Source organism: Anguilla rostrata, chromosome 18 (genome assembly GCF_018555375.3).
Source record: "Anguilla rostrata isolate EN2019 chromosome 18, ASM1855537v3, whole genome shotgun sequence".
In the NCBI taxonomy this organism is placed as follows: Eukaryota; Metazoa; Chordata; class Actinopteri; order Anguilliformes; family Anguillidae; genus Anguilla; species Anguilla rostrata.
Window position 1 is genome coordinate 479,193 of NC_057950.1, and position 17,121 is coordinate 496,313.

The 17,121-nt window shown below is 41.0% G+C and overlaps 1 protein-coding gene across 5 annotated transcripts in view; it reads left to right on the plus strand.

The window, feature by feature from the left end:
* Nucleotides 1-17,121, plus strand: part of lrmda (leucine rich melanocyte differentiation associated) — a 303,283-nt gene that overhangs the window by 273,172 nt on the left and 12,990 nt on the right. The gene's annotated exons all lie outside the window — the stretch shown is intronic.

The window sequence follows — 17,121 nt, forward strand, 5'->3', positions numbered from 1 at the left end:
CCTAGCCGGTGGTCATTTCAGCGTTTTTATTTTTGCTTGCCTGGTATTTATTACTTGAGGCTTAAAACAAAGGGATTACAGGAGAGGAAGGCTTAATAACTGCATTTACTGCATAAAATAAACTGCACAGCATCTGCCACAGAAATTAGACTGAGACTTATGAGTCCATAACTGCACACAGAACATCTTTACCACTGTTACAAACCTCGGTGACAAAGACTAAAGATATTTATAACACGAAATAAAAACATTACATTAAGTAGATTAATGAAGTGCAGAGTAGTTTGGCCCTGGCACGGGTTACCGAGGTTTCACACACCTCCTTATTCACCCTGGAAAATTAGCAAAAGCTCATCATGAGCGGAGTGTGTGTGATACACTGCCGCGTGTAATCTTTCTCAGCTTGGAGAAGAAGTTCTCTCGGACACAAACTAGTTCAAACTGATCACTTATGACAGTGAAAACAGTTTGCAAGTTAGCTAGATTGTTACTGTGGATACAATAGCGCATTATCATACGTTAACTCTCTGGGGTCTAAGGGTAAAATGAGGCACACTGGTGATTGTGCGATGCTCTGACATTTGTGTAAATTTCATCAACTTTATATACAGTGATTCCAAAGTGTTTCATATCTTTGTTTTCAGCACAAACTCAGCTACAACAATATGGCAGCAGTAAGTAGGTCATAATAATGTGTGGATTGTAAACTGCTCTAAAAACACATAGACTGTAAACAGCAGTTTTGAACATGCACAGGAATGTTGTAATAAAACACACTAAACAATTGTGAATAAGACTTTTGGTCACTGAAATGTATTCTTCAAGGTCTTGGGTATCAAAAGATGACAAAATATTTTAGCAAATCCAATGAGAAATATAAAATAAATTGCTAAAAGTTAGTGTTGTGACTACTATTGTTCAACACCAGGTGAGAATGGGAGGGCAAATGACAGAAACAAAGACAACTTTTGATTTTAGAATATTTATTGAAGTAAACTGCATGGAAGATGAGATGAGAATGGTGTACTCTTGCAACGTCTGCCTGGCCTCTTAGCTAGTGGTGAACTAGGCCGTGTTTCCTGATCAACATCTCTGCAAATATAATAAAAACAAAATTGTTAGGAAATGTGAAATCAAATCAAACTTTATTTATATAGCACATTTCCTTCAACAGGTGAAAATTAAATGTGCTTTACAAAAAAGGGACAAACCACTAACTAATGAAAACAAAATTTATGAAATGTGACATCATATACAAACAAAGAACCAAACAAACACAACCAGACGCAGAGAGGTAGCCTATAATTTTGAGAAGCAATGGTTAGAATCATTCGTAGTGTGGGAATTTACAAGCGCGCATATTAGTGAATATTCCTACAAACACACAGAGAATGTAATACAGCACACATTTACAAATAATGCAAGCTATCAATGAAAAAACATTAGCTTAACTAAATAAACACTGATATTCCAACTAAACTACACCCAACTCATCACTAACAATGCCTCAATCTGAACTAGACTAGGTCTGTTTAGCTAAGTGGTTATTTTATTGCTATTTCTCGAACTTACTTAGAGTATGCTAATATCGATTGTGCAAGGACATCAGTTTTAGAATCCTAGCCACGCCACTACACGCCAGGCGTGAGCTATTTATTACGAATATGATCGAAAAACATACAGTCTACCTGATACTTCTAACACAACCAGACGCAGAGAGCCTAACCTATAATTTTGAGATGCAATAGTTCAAATCATTCGTAGTGTGGGAATTTACAAACGCGCACATTGCTGGATATTCCTACAAACACACAGATACGTTGCAATACAGTACACATATTTACCAATATGATCATAAGAAATATATTGCATTACATTACATTACAGGCATTTAGCAGACGCTCTTATCCAGAGCGACTTACACAACTTTTTACATAGCATTTTACATTGTATCCATTTATACAGCTGGATATATATACTGAAGCAATGCAGGTTAAGTACCTTGCTCAAGGGTACAACGGCAGTGTCCTTACCCGGGAATCGAACCGGGGACCTTTCGGTTACAAGCCCAGTTCCTTACCCACTATGCCACACTCCGTCCCGGACTTCGTGCTGAGCGAAATTCACATAGTAATGAGTAAAGTTTAGCGAAGCATACATGATCTAATTAATCAAATTTGGAACATTTAAAACAATTTATATTATTCGCCAATGGGCGCATTGGAAAGTCGCGATTCTAAGGTTTCTGTCGATGTTTTTGTTGCATCTGTATGATAACAGCACGTGAAGTTAATCATCCAAATAGAAACGAAAGTTAATTTCATCTTGTCGAGCTCCGCCGTCAGAGCTCTCGACCCCAGAGGGTTAAAAAAAAAATGTTTTCCCTGAAAAAATATATATATTTTCCATATCTTGTTATGGTCATAGGTACCTATACTAGCATATACACAATTTTTGGCTCGTCCAAAATCAAAAAAGAACCAATGTCCTAACCTTTCTTTAACCTGCTGAACACAGCCGTACACTTGCCTCGACCCTCAGACTTATCGTTTTCATAACCCTAACCCTAAGTTGAGCCCTAAAACGTAATTGAAGCCATAGGAACTTTTGAAAACATGTGATTACTCATTTAAAATTGTGGAAAAACTAAGTCAAGACTGTGAATTCCATAGTACAAATGCTAAAAAATATATTTGAGGCCTTAAAAAAAAAATGTTTTCCCTATCTTGGTATGGTCATAGGTACCTATACTAGCATATACAAAGTTTTTGTTTCGTCCAAAATCAAAAAAGAACCAATGTCCTAACCTTTCTTTAACCTGCTGAACACAGCCGTACACTTGCCTCGACCCTCAGACTTATCGTTTTCATAACCCTAACCCTAAGTTGAGCCCTAAAACGTAATTGAAGCCATAGGATCTTTTGAAAACATGTGATTACTCATTTAAAATTGTGGAAAAACTAAGTCAAGACTGTGAATTCCATAGTACAAATGCTAAAAAATATATTTGAGGCCTTAAAAAAAAAATGTTTTCCCTATCTTGTTATGGTCATAGGTACCTATACTAGCATATACAAAATTTTTGGCTCGTCCAAAATCAAAAAAGAACCAATGTCCTAACCTTTCTTTAACCTGCTGAACACAGCCGTACACTTGCCTCGACCCTCAGACTTATCGTTTTCATAACCCTAACCCTAAGTTGAGCCCTAAACGTAATTGAAGCCATAGGATCTTTTGAAAACATGTGATTACTCATTTAAAATTGTGGAAAAACTAAGTCAAGACTGTGAATTCCATAGTACAAATGCTAAAAAATATTTGAGGCCTTAAAAAAAAAATGTTTTCCCTGAAAAATATGTATATTTCCATATCTTGTTATGGTCATAGGTACCTATACTAGCATATACAAAATTTTGGCTCGTCCAAAATCAAAAAAGAACCAATGTCCTAACCTTTCTTTAACCTGCTGAACACAGCCGTACACTTGCCTCGACCCTCAGACTTATCGTTTTCATAACCCTAACCCTAAGTTGAGCCCTAAAACGTAATTGAAGCCATAGGAACTTTTGAAAACATGTGATTTCTCATTTAAAATTGTGGAAAAACTAAGTCAAGACTGTGAATTCCATAGTACAAATGCTAAAAAATATATTTGAGGCCTTAAAAAAAAAATGTTTTCCTAAAAATATGTATTTTCCATATCTGTTATGGTCATAGGTACCTATACTAGCATATACAAAATTTTTGGCTCGTCCAAATCAAAAAGAACAATGTCCTAACCTTCTTTAACCTGCTGAACACAGCCGTACACTTGCCTCGACCCTCAGACTTATCGTTTTCATAACCCTAACCTAAGTTGACCCTAAAACGTAATTGAAGCCATAGGACTTTTGAAAACATGTGATTCTCATTTAAAATTGTGGAAAAACTAAGTCAAGACTGTGAATTCCATAGTACAAATGCTAAAAAATATATTTGAGGCCTAAAAAAAAAATGTTTCCTAAAATATGTATATCATACTGTTATGGTCATAGGTACCTATACTAGCATATACAAAATTTTTGGCTCGTCCAAATCAAAAAGAACCAATGTCCTAACCTTTCTTTAACCTGCTGAACACAGCCGTACACTTGCCTCGACCTCAGACTTATCGTTTTCATAACCCTAACCCTAAGTTGAGCCCTAAAACGTAATTGAAGCCATAGGAACTTTTGAAAACATGTGATTTCTCATTTAAAATTGTGGAAAAACTAAGTCAAGACTGTGAATTCCATAGTACAAATGCTAAAAAATATATTTGAGCCTTAAAAAAAAATGTTTCCCAAAATTATATTCCTATCTTGATGGTCATAGGTACCTATACTAGCATATACAAAATTTTTGGCTCGTCCAAAATCAAAAAAAAACCATTCCTAACCTTTCTTTAACCTGCTGAACACAGCCGTACACTGCCTCGACCCTCAGACTTATCGTTTCATAACCTAACCCTAAGTTGAGCCCTAAAAGTAATTGAAGCCATAGGAACTTTTGAAAACATGTGATTCTCATTTAAAATTGGAAAAACTAAGTCAAGACTGTGAATTCCATAGTACAAATGCTAAAAAATATATTTGAGCCTATAAAAAAAAATGTTTCCCTATTCTTGTTATGGTCATAGGTACCTATACTAGCATATACAAAATTTTTGGCTCGTCCAAAATCAAAAAAGAACCAATGTCCTAACCTTTCTTTAACCTGCTGAACACAGCCGTACACTTGCCTCGACCCTCAGACTTATTGTTTTCATAACCCTAACCCTAAGTTGAGCCCTAAAATGTAATTGAAGCCATAGGAACTTTTGAAAACGTGATTTCTCATTTAAAATTGTGGAAAAACTAAGTCAAGACTGTGAATTCCATAGTACAAATGCTAAAAAATATATTTGAGGCCTTAAAAAAAAAATGTTTTCCCTATCTTGTTATGGTCATAGGTACCTATACTAGCATATACAAAATTTTTGGCTCGTCCAAAATCAAAAAAGAACCAATGTCCTAACCTTTCTTTAACCTGCTGAACACAGCCGTACACTTGCCTCGACCCTCAGACTTATCGTTTTCATAACCCTAACCCTAAGTTGAGCCCTAAAACGTAATTGAAGCCATAGGAACTTTTGAAAACATGTGATTACTCATTTAAAATTGTGGAAAAACTAAGTCAAGACTGTGAATTCCATAGTACAAATGCTAAAAAATATATTTGAGGCCTTAAAAAAAAAATGTTTTCCCTGAAAAAATATGTATATATTCCATATCTTGTTATGGTCATAGGTACCTATACTAGCATATACAAAATTTTTGGCTCGTCCAAAATCAAAAAAGAACCAATGTCCTAACCTTTCTTTAACCTGCTGAACACAGCCGTACACTTGCCTCGACCCTCAGACTTATCGTTTTCATAACCCTAACCCTAAGTTGAGCCCTAAAACGTAATTGAAGCCATAGGAACTTTTGAAAACATGTGATTTCTCATTTAAAATTGTGGAAAAACTAAGTCAAGACTGTGAATTCCATAGTACAAATGCTAAAAAATATATTTCAGGCCTTAATTTTTGAGGTTGGGTGAGATGGGTTTTTTTCTAGTAAGGTCAGGGTTATGGATTTGATATATTCACCATAAACGCAGTAATGTTAGGTTGCTGTAATGACAGCAGCCGGACAGTAGAGTTTGAACCCCCTCAGAATAGCAGAGCTGAGTGTGAAACACACAGCACCTGTGCCCCTCCCTCTGAAATTGGGGAGTAATGTTTCAGGCGCAGGGCTTATGCTGCTATGGTTTTTTAATAATCCAATTTTATGATATAATGAATAGTTGCTGCAGTACTTGTAGTCATTAATTATAAGCAATGGCCAAATTAGTGTTGTTCTACTTGACAAATAAAGTGTTTCTTTTTCATAAGCCACACGGCCCTTTCATTTAAAAAAAATTGTTCTGGGACAGATCCCATCCGTGTTGCGTGCAGGTATTTTAAACGGCCCTGTTTATCGTATGTATTGTAATGTGTTATGGAAACCCCTGGAGAAGCACAGGCTTCAGGGTGAACCCTTATTAGGGTACGTTTGGGGGGTGGGGGGGGGACCCCTGGAGAAGCACAGGCTTCAGGGTGAACCCTTATTGGGGTACGCTTGAGGAACCCCTCACTCCGCCCCACAGCTGGGTCTGATTATCACCGTGGATCAGCTCCAAACGGTGCGTTTCTGAACGCGAGCGTGCCGACCATGCAGACCGCAGGGGGAGCTAACATCTGTATCCGCTCGGAGCGTTTAATTACAGTGCTTTTGTTTTTGAGCTGTAAATGGTGAGAAGGGGCCCCTCAGTTTGGGCTGTGAGGTGCGGGCCCTCAGTTTGGGCTGTGAGAAGGGGCCCTCGGTTTGGGCTGTGAGAAGGGGCCCCTCAGTTTGGGCTGTGAGGTGCGGGCCCTCAGTTTGGACTGTGAGAAGGGGCCCTCGGTTTGGGCTGTGAGAAGGGGCCCTCGGTTTGGGCTGTGAGAAGGGGCCCCTCAGTTTGGGCTGTGAGAAGGGGCCCTCAGTTTGGGCTGTGAGGTGCGGGCCCTCAGTTTGGGCTGTGAGAAGGGGCCCCTCGGTTTGGGTGTGAGGAGCGGCCCTCAGTTTGGGATGTGAGAAGGGGCCCCTCAGTTTGGGCTGTGAGGTGCGGGCCCTCAGTTTGGGCTGTGAGGAGTGACCCCTCAGTTTGGGCTATGAGGAGCTTGGTGAGGGTGCGGCGGGTCGGATGCTCATCTCTGTCGTGTTTGTCGGGGCCGCATTGCGTTGTGTTGCGTTGTGTTGCGTTGTGTTGCGTTGTGTTGCGTTGTGTTGCGTTGCGTTGTGTTGCGTTGTGTTGCGTTGTGTTGTGTTGTGTTGCGTTGTGTTGCGTTGGCGCTGCCACTGGTTCCTGTTGCTCATCGCGGTGCGTCTGTAGCACAGATCTGCTGATTGAAAACGTGCTCTTCCTCCTGGGTACTCAGTGTGGATGATAACCTGCTCTTCCTCCTGGGTACTCAGTGCGGATGATAGCGTGCTCTTCCTCCTGGGTACTCAGTGCGGATGATAGCGTGCTCTTCCTCCTGGGTACTCAGTGCGGATGATAGCGTGCTCTTCCTCCTGGGTACTCAGTGCGGATGATAGCGTGCTCTTCCTCCTGGGTACTCAGTGCGGATGATAGCGTGCTCTTCCTCCTGGGTACTCAGGATGATCTTTCATCATCATCCGGGTGAGAACGGGCTGGGAGGAGACTTACGGGGCTGTGCCGGGGTTTTTGATGTAGATGGTCTGTGCTACGGGAGTTTTACGGGCGTGGCTTCCTACATTCACTAGTCTCATGAGGGGAAGCTGATGGTGAGAGTTTGGCAAATCTGTCACAGATTGTTCTGCTAGATTATCTTAACAAAACTTGAATCTTTGGTTATACTGTAGTTTGTTGCAGGGATTGTAGTCCCACTAGACCCCTGGTATGTGCTGTGCCATCAGAATGGAGACATTTTTGGGGTAAAAGTGATTTAAATAAGCCCCCTACACTGCTATGGTGAGATTGATCTGAGTAAGCGGAATGGGTGTGTAATAACTATCTGATATGCAGGTTCATATGTGAGCACAATGAGGAATCATAGATGGAAATTGCCTGAAGGTTAATGGAATGGCTTGCTTGGTCATGGGGTGGAGGCAGAGACCCAGGCTTGTGTCAGTGCTGGATGCTCTCAGGTCTGTAGGTAACTGATGAGCCTACATGGGCTCCATGGCCTGTTCTAGTCATTGTCATGTATTTATACACTATGTCCCTATGTTAGGGTTAGGGTAAGGGTTAGGGTTAGGAAGGTAAAGAACTTGGGCAGTGTATTGGTGGTCAGTCTTTGCAGTGTAAGTGTATTTTATGGGTATGAATGTGTTTTCACAAGTCAGCATATTTATGATTAAGCATCTGAAGAAATACATTCCAAAAGTCAGCCTGCAGGTTACAACACAGGTTTCCACATCCCTTCTTTCACAGACATATTTGTGTTTTAGAATATGATTAATGATCAAGAAATCTCTCATTGTTTCAAGAATAAATCCCTGTCCAAGCTGACCATGATCCATGATGGTGTATTCCTAGTTTTGTTGAATGCATTACTTTCTTTTTTAAGAAAAACATGTGCTTTCAATCCTAAGTGTTGAGTGAAGAACATTATTTCAAGTCATGGAACCAAGAAATAATTGCGAGGTGTTTGCCAGCGGGTAGACTGATGAAGTGTTAAAGATCATTCGGTTAGAAAACTATTTTGTCAAGATCATTAAAACAGACCAGTATAAAAATGCAGCCATAACTTAGACCCAAGAGTAATAACAGGTTCTTGTTAAATATAAATGACCCTGATGCTGAATACACAGCAAAATAGCACCATGAGCTCTAAGGACTTGTGCCAGAACTGCAATGCATTATGGGGATTCAGTGCCAAGGGAGTTGCATGTATGAAGTATGAATGATGATTATTTGTATTGTATGTATTTAACACAAATATGAAAGCACACTGAAAGCCAGTACATGTGATGAAGATGCACATGTGATCGTCACCAGATCAAAAAGACACGAAGCATTCCCATGCCAAGGTCTCATGAACATGCTGCAAAATATGTCTTTGTCCCAAACATTATGGAGCTCACAGTATATACTGAGTTAGGGGTATGTGAATGCTGATAGATGTGTACTTGGTTAGTGATTGGTCAAAGCCTATATAGAAAAATAGAAATACGGTTTGCCAAATCTGTAGTTTCTTAGAGCCCAAAGAAGTTGGTAAATTTACTTGATGAGTGTTTTGGATAACAGGTTTTTGTGATTGGTCATAATGCATGAGATGTACTGATGAGTAGTTTATTTTCTATCTCTTTATTGTCACGGCGATGGAGTGCCCTGCTTATGCATCTGAGGGCAGGCTGGAGGAGTCTGACAGGAAAGACTGCTCTTCTCTGACACTTTTAACTGGTGAACTCTTGGCTTGCCGCTTCGAGACGGCTTTGAGAGAGTTTCCGCTGAGCAGTATCATTACATCTGACTGCGCTGGCAGTTCTTCCCTGAATAATTCCATTTGAACTGGATTTAGAGGAACGCCACCGGCACCCTCGCATGCCTCTCCTGTTTGATGTAGTTGAATGAGTCTCCAGGGGACTCATGTTAAGAGTATGAGAACCGTACTACAAAAGAAAACGGCATTGTCAGTTCTGCGTAGCTTTCGTTTGGATCTTGCCAGGATTGTTTGTTCTAATTTGGTGCAATAACAAGATCTGTTAAGCACTGTTTTTGATATGCAGGTTAAGTTTGTTCTGTAATGCACATTATAACATTGTCTTTTTGTCATAGATATAAAAATTCTAAAGAAATGTTCCTTTTATGGAGCTGGCCATTATTTAATAACACTTATTTGTGCATGCCCCTAAGACTTATTATGATGGCAAATTTATACATGTCATATCAGTCATCATACAGTAGATCACTTACTGATAATAGTGGGGTGGAACAACATACTACTGTAGGTGCCTGTGTGCGTGTGTGTGCGTGTGCGTGTGTGTGCGTGTGTGTGCGTGTGTGCGCGTGTGTGCATGTGTGCGCGTGTGTGCATGTGTGCGTGCACATATATCAACAAGGGGAGGATGGTAATGAAGTTAGCCTATTTAGCGCTTCACTCCAGTTCACAGTTTCTCTGAAAGGTGGGGCGAGCAGTTTTTATGTTGCTGTCTTTCACTAATTATGCATAGATTTGGCAGCAATGGATTTCTCATCCTTACAATCATAACGGCTCTAAAATAAATACTAAATTATCAAAGTACTTCCTGGTCCGTAGGAGCCATTTCACCAAATATCACTAGCATCCATCTATAACTTGTATGTAAGTATACTGCTGGTTTCACAGAAAAAAAATGTTTATGTATTCTAGGAAAAACTGTGTCTAAATATGCATGTCTATATTTTTGGCTTAATACGCTGTTTTTAGAGAAGAAAATTCCAGTAGTTAGTGGTTCTATAGCCGAATAGAAAGATCAGTTTGCAAAAACCTAAACACACCAGCTGTGTGTTTTAAACTATGTGCTGGGCCTCGTCAAGGGAAACTACATCACAGTTGATCGAATTGGACATGAATCCCTGAATGCAGGTCCAACTCACTTCTCCAAATCAGCATTAGTGTATTTGCAGGGCCTGAGATTTTGGCCCAATTATCAGCGAAATGCGCATTTCTGGACCCTCTCTGGGGTTTGGCTTATACAAATACGCCCCCGTGTTCATGCCATAATCCCCTTTAAAGTTATTGGTAATGGAGTCAGACTGTAATTCACCGAAAAGTATGATTTGTTGCTTTGGATCAGGACATCTGAGATGCAGGCTGGGATTCTGAGCCTGTTTCTAGTTGTTCCAGAACTCAGCGCAGGTCTGCAGCTCTTTCTGAGTTTGGAAACCCTGGCATTCATCACTGAGATTTACAGCAGGACGGGCGGCCAGATGGTTTGGGTATTTTTACAGGGGGATCGATGCAGGGTCCAAGGAGGCTCTCCTGTCCACTTAGTCTGTAACAAATGGTTCGGCTTTTGTGAGGAGTCTCTGTCTTGAGCCCCCAGAAATTCAGAAATATTAATGGCCTGGCAGATGCTGAGCAGCTTGTCATTTTAAAGCGAAACTCTACACCGCTATTAAGTGACTGCAGGACAATTACTGTGTAATTTGTCAGACCTTTTAGAAATGCTTATCAAAACAAAAATAGTATTAATAAACATCAAAGAAACTCTTGCAAAATACCAAGGATTCAGGAGGATAACACATTTGGGCCTTCATATGGAGAACCCATGCTTAGTTTAATGTTCCTGCTGTCACTTATCACGAGCAACTGCAGCTTTTCATTTTACACATCCTGTGTGCATAACTTTGCCAGATTAGCGCTTACTGTCTCAGAAATAACTATATATAAAAACTATAGCTGACACTAAGCTCACTGCCATGCTAAAGTTCAAATCTGAGAATATAATTCAGATATAATAATGTAATTATTCCCACTATAATGCAGCAACAAGTACTGTAATACTACTACTACTACTCATAATAATAATAATAATAATAATATGTATAAATATGCATATTTCTTAATTTTGCCATGCAAAAAAAAATCATTTGCATGCTTAAAATCCAGCTTCTTTATTTCTAGGATTAGTCAGATATCTCAATTGTAAAACCACTTGTGTGGCATAATAATACAATTTTTAATATATCCATTCAGATCAGCTTTATAAGGACAGTACTTCCTCTTTAAAGTAGTAATGTCCTAATAGGTTCAGAAACTATTATTGTTGATACATCATGAATAATCAGAGCACATTTCACAGAGTACACAGTCCAATACACTTGATGTCTCAGCTGTAATGAAAGCTATTGAAATTCAAAGCAATAACAAGCCATTTAACATATTTCACTGACACTACAACATGGCAAATAAAGGCACTTAAAACGCCACAACCCCAACCAACCTTTTAATCTGTCACTGAGGCGATGATTTGTTTCTGTTGTTATGTTAAGCAGAAAGAACAGGCCTGCCATCAATTTAACACAACTGGACAAGTTAATTCCACTACCGGAATTTGATTGGCTGATCATTTTTGACATGTTGTGTCGCTGAAAGGTGATTTGGTTGACTGAATTATATGGGGCAGGCTCATTCGACTGTTTCCAGGTTGCAATAATTTTTATACAAGTTTATCTTATTTTCACTGGAAACAACACATGAGCAAAATTTAACAGGACAGTTCATCTGTGAATTTTAAGATGGCTACGCCATTTAAAAAAGGTTTCCAGAAGGTGGCCTTCCATTGATTTGTTGTTCATGCACAAAGGGGAACAATAGGGGCTTATGAAATATGATTTATGAAATGATGGATCCAATATGCCAGCATATGATTATGTCCTTATTATTTCAATAAAATATCGCAAGCCAAGGAAAAAATATATAGCTTTTAGAAAGGGCGCGTTCTTGGGTCATTCTTGTTTTCATTGCATGAATGGTTTTCATGTTACAGTACCTTTCTTCGTTTTCTGTCATTAGAAAATGAAAAATGACATCATAAACATGTGCACTGTCAAGTCAGCGGAGGCATACATGAATGATGGGATAGTTTATGGCATATGATACAAATCTCATCTGATCCTCACTGTTTCACTAGTTAAGGCGGTTGAGGTAAAACCTGTATATGTACTACTTTTTTCATGAAAATATTTTTTAAGCAGTGGCCTGATGCAAATAATTGTTTTAACATTTAACAATTCTTCCGTGTTCACGCCTCAGAAAAATATTGTTTCTTTTGCAAACTGTGCAGCATATTCCAAAATATTGCTTTCCCTATATATATATATATGTATATATGCACACCTAGTTATTTTTTGTTAATCATATCACCCAGTATACCGTCACCTTTTCACTTATGCCACACACATATTATTTTCAGTTTATCTCTGAAGTGGTAAAATTGCTCTAAATTAGTGTCAGCAGATCACACTTGTGTATAGAACCAGGATTCTCTCAGAAGTGCATCTGTAGCATTTAAAGGAAGCACTTAAATGTCTTGAAGTAAATTAGCAGCTTTAAAATGGCTGTTAAAATTCAAAATATTAGCACCAATGCGGAGTGCAAAGAAACTTTACTTTGCTCGAGAACTTAGCTCAGCGAGAATAGGCTGTGAGGACATATTTCTGGAGACCAGAATCATCAGAAGAACGTAAGTCAGCCCCGAAATGCAGGCGTCACTGCAGACAGGCCCCTTATGGGATAGGAAAAGCGGCTCTCCACTGGCACTCCAAATGCAGATGTCCCGCAAGTACGATTTTATCATTTTGTCCAGAAGGAAATAGCTCCCAGCTATCCTTCCACTGAGTTCCATATCCATTCAGTGTCCTTTCATGTAAGTGAATTATAGACCAACGAAATTGAAATGGAATTAGTCCAGGTATTTCAGTTCCACAGTGACTCACGATTGGCGTATTTGGACTGCTATACAAGCAGACTGAACTGTAGAAAATAACACAGTAAATTCTGCTGTTTGGCCAGGACTGAGGAGTGAAGATCGTAAGATCACCTCTGGACAGGAACTTTTTCCACAGCTGTTTTCCCACAATTCCATGCCCTTTGGTGGCATAGATGTCCGAGTAGATACGCAATCAGGAGCTGTAAACAGCTTTAGCTTCAGCAGAAAGATATTTCTTGGAGGTCAAGGACAAAGAATAGCTTTCAATTGCACTCTGTTCGGTAGTCCTTTGAACAGTCAAGGCCCTGAGACACAAATAGAAGAGAAGTAACTGCTCAGTTACACGCAGCCCCTGAATGCCGTGGCCTGAAATGACTTCTTTCTTCTCCTCCCGTCTCCTTTATACCTGCGCTGGGCAGGCAGCGGGCAGGCAGACAGCGGTGTGGGCAGACAGCGGTGTGGGCAGACAGCGGTGTGGGCAGGCAGCGGTGTGGGCAGACAGCGGTGTGGGCAGGCAGTGGTGTGGGCAGGCAGTGGGCAGGCGGCGGTGTGGCCAGGCAGTGGGCAGGCGGCGGTGTGGCCAGGCAGTGGGCAGGCAGCGGTGTGGGCAGGCAGCGGTGTGGCCAGGCAGTGGGCAGGCGGCGGTGTGGGCAGGCAGTAGGCAGGCGGCGGTGTGGCCAGGCAGTGGGCAGGCAGCGGTGTGGGCAGGCAGCAGTGTGGCCAGGCAGCGGGCAGGCAGCGGTGTGGCCAGGCAGCGGGCAGGCAGCGGTGTAGGCAGGCAGTGGGCAGGCAGCGGTGTGGGCAGGCAGTGGGCAGGCAGCGGTGTGGGCAGGCAGCGGGCAGGCAGCGGTGTGGGCAGGCAGTGGGCAGGCAGCGGTGTGGGCAGGCTCTGTAACATGCTCACCGATAATTAGCTCTGTCAGGTCCTAGCCCTCATGCAGATAATATGATAATATGTCTTCATAACCAAGCGACCTTACATGCTCAATATTTCTCCCTTTATGAAGATTACATGTCAATATAGTAATTGAGTCTCGGTGTCTGTGGCCAGTAAAGCTTTGGGTGGCTGGACTTTAGGGGCAGTGATGTATGACTGTTATTATTCTAGCTGTCAGAGATGCGTGACCGGGGGGGGGGGGGGATGGTCAGGAGACAGTGATGTAGCTCTGTGGGGGTTGGGTTTGAACCAACCACCCCCACCCCACCCCAAAAAAAAAAAAATATTATTATAGTCAGTGTGTTTAAATACTTCCTAATTTCACACACACGCACACACGTGCACATGCATACATGCTCACGCACACACACACACCAGCCATGACTGGAGCTGCACTAACTCAAATTCTTGTAAATGTGTTTTCCCACTTCCTGACCGGTGTACATTCATTCCGTAGATAGGGACATATTTGGTTTAAATCTTAGTCTTAGTCCAGTTTTGAGGATCTCAAGCTGAAGGCTCTGGCTCATGCATGGATACTGGCTTTGGCTCTTACCTGTTCTCATATATCCCTGTAACCTGAGTGAACTATGCGGTCAGTCCATCCTTATTTCATGAAACCAACTTAGTTTTAATTATAATACCAGTCCATAAGAATATGTACTAATCGTACCTCATAATTAGGTCTGTGTGTGCTCTGTATCTGTGTCTCTATTGACTGTATTGATTTGCCTGGTATCAAGGTGCTGCAGTTCATTATAAACATCATGAAACGTCAGTAAGCTCATTGTGTGCTTCAGAGGCTGTTACTCTATTCCTCTTCACACAGCTGTAATTATGAAGCATAAATCTATACAATCTGAAGCCAGAGCAGACCCCAGTGCAAGGGTCAAGTTAAGACTTGGCTGTCAAGGAGAATCGAACTCCAGGTCAATACTGTAATCTGCAGTGTACTAATTACATTGCTGTAATGAATTTATGATTGTGAAATATTGGGCATTTTAGTGGCCACGTGGATACTGTGAAATTCTGTAGAGAAATCTGTTATTCTGGAAGATTTGGTGTTTGGTTTAGGTTTGGGGCTGTCTGGAGTGTGTGACTCCGTATGACGAGATTAATATGTGCAGGGTTGCCAGCGTGACTGGGGAATCTATCGTGCGTTTGTACATCAGAGGTTTACGTCCTTCGGCTCAGATCCATAAGAGAAGGAGCCAAATAGGAGGCCACTTAGTCCGAGTCTCTATCTTTAAGACTTAAGAGCCAAGCTCACAGTGGGGAAGGGTGCTGATCATTTTGTAGGTGACAGATGCACACATTCATAGCATTTGGTTTAATTATGTCCATGTTTATTTTTTTCTTGTAGAAAATTGTCACTTTTGATACATATGTGGATTAATTGTGTCGTTAAGTCATTTATGTCTCCAGAGTCATTGTAATTAGGGTTAAGTCATTGTTTCAGATGATTAATGTCATTGTCTGTGTTATTGAAGCCTGTCTTAAATGTTAAATTTGAAATTAGTCACACTCCAATCATTTCTGTTTATGATACCTTTGTCAAAAGCAATGACATCGTAAATTTTCAGTGTGACAACGGCACATTTTACGGGTTTTTTCCCCTAGAGATAGATAGATAGATAGATAGATTTTTTTCTACAGCTATTCATTAAAGCGTCATGGACCTGTGTCTGTACAGCACAGCCAGAGAACATCTTGGGTCTGTTATAGCTTTACAGAACTTAATTTATATCTGACTTCGATCTTAAATTAGGGGTGCTCAACACACCTTTATAGTTCCCACGAGGGCCCTGTTAGTGCTTCACAGACACACCAGAAGGGCTCTGTTACACCCTTCAGGATTTCAATCAGGATCATTTCCCTCAAATTGATTAGAATTTTTTTAAATGCCAGTACAAGTATTTGTGTCTTGTTAATTTATGTAATACTGTAAATTTTGGTTTTGTTTGTCTTTTTTTCAGTTGTTGAAACCATGTAAAACCGACTAAAACCTTGATTGAAGTTAACAGTCGATTAAATGAAAATGATCACGGTAAAAAGAAAGGATTTCAAAATGAATTTATGAAGTAACAGCTGTCGATAGCCCTTTAAATCCCCCGTGGTACGCTGTGTGGAAGTGCACCAATCGGATTAGGCCTCTCAGTGCCCCGACCCAAATGACTGGCCCTTATCTGGTTTACCACAGCAACTGTACGTCTTGTGCTGAGTTCCCCTAAATAGAATAAATGTCACTTAAATTAAATCCCTCATCTTTAAATTAGGTTCTCTCAATGATCTCTCACTTTGGTCAAAATATATGTCAGCCAGAATTCAATTTCCCTTTCACCCACGTAGCTTGTACTCCACGGGATGACATGCTCTCTCCTGGCAGCCGTAGGAGGCCTCGGGTATTTATGTTGGTGGCAGTGTGGCAGAGTGACAGAGTGGCAGTGTGGCAGAGCGTAGAGTGGCAGAGCGGCAGAGTGACAGTGTGGCAGAGTGGCAGTGGTAGTGTGGCAGTGTGCAGAGTGGCAGAGTGGCAGAGTGCAGTGTGGCAGAGTGGCAGTGGCAGTGTGCAGTGTGCAGTGTGGCAGAGTGACAGTGTGGCAGTGTGGCAGAGCGCAGAGCGGCAGAGTGACAGTGTGGCAGTGTGCAGAGTGGCAGAGTGGCAGTGTGTCAGAGTGGCAGAGGTAGTGTGGCAGAGTGGCAGAGTGCAGTGTGCAGAGTGGCAGTGTGCAGTGTGGCAGAGTGGCAGTGGCAGCGTGCAGAGTAGCAGTGTGGCAGTGTGGAAGAGTGGCAGAGTGCAGTGTGGCATCATCCACCTGTTGGGGTTAGGGGTAGGGTTATTTGAATGGGTTAGAATTGGTGTTAGGGTTATTTGAATGGGTAGTTCTTCACTTAGACTCCACCGATATCAATGGCAGACGTCTTTCTAAAACTCTACTACCCTATAGTTGATTCTTCTTTGTCTCTAGAGGTTGCATTGATTAAAGTACAGGTTAACCTCTGTGCTGTACCATTTGTTACTGTGTAATGCACCTGTTTAAAAACACGATGTGTGATTATTTGAGGTTTATTTATTCGAGAATGTCAGTTTAGTAATGATTTTCTTGTTTGCTGTGAGTTTAGCAAGGAGTAAAGCAAAGCAGACAGGAGAAAACCACTGAAACATTTTGAAACGTGTCA